This window comes from Monodon monoceros, unplaced genomic scaffold (assembly GCF_005190385.1).
Source record: "Monodon monoceros isolate NGI ecotype Baffin Bay Population unplaced genomic scaffold, NGI_Narwhal_1 Super_Scaffold_1, whole genome shotgun sequence".
Taxonomy (NCBI): domain Eukaryota; kingdom Metazoa; phylum Chordata; class Mammalia; order Artiodactyla; family Monodontidae; genus Monodon; species Monodon monoceros.
In genome coordinates, this window is record NW_021703765.1 from 41,847,037 (window position 1) to 41,847,350 (window position 314).

Below are 314 nucleotides of genomic sequence, written 5' to 3' on the forward strand. Positions count from 1 at the left end.
ACAGTATTTGTTTTTCCCTTTCTGACTTACTTCACTCTGTATGACAGACTCTAGGTCCATCCACCTCACTACAAATAACTCAATTTCATTTCTATTTATGGCTGAGTAATATCCCATTGTATACATGTAGCACATCTTCTTTATCCATTCATCTGTCGATGGACACTTAGGATGCTTCCATGTCCTGGCTATTGTAAATAGTGCTACAGTGAATATTGTGGTACATGACTCTTTTTGAATTATGGTTTTCTCAGGATATATGCCCAGTAGTGGCATTGCTAGATCATATGGTACTTCTTTTGTTTGTTTGTTTG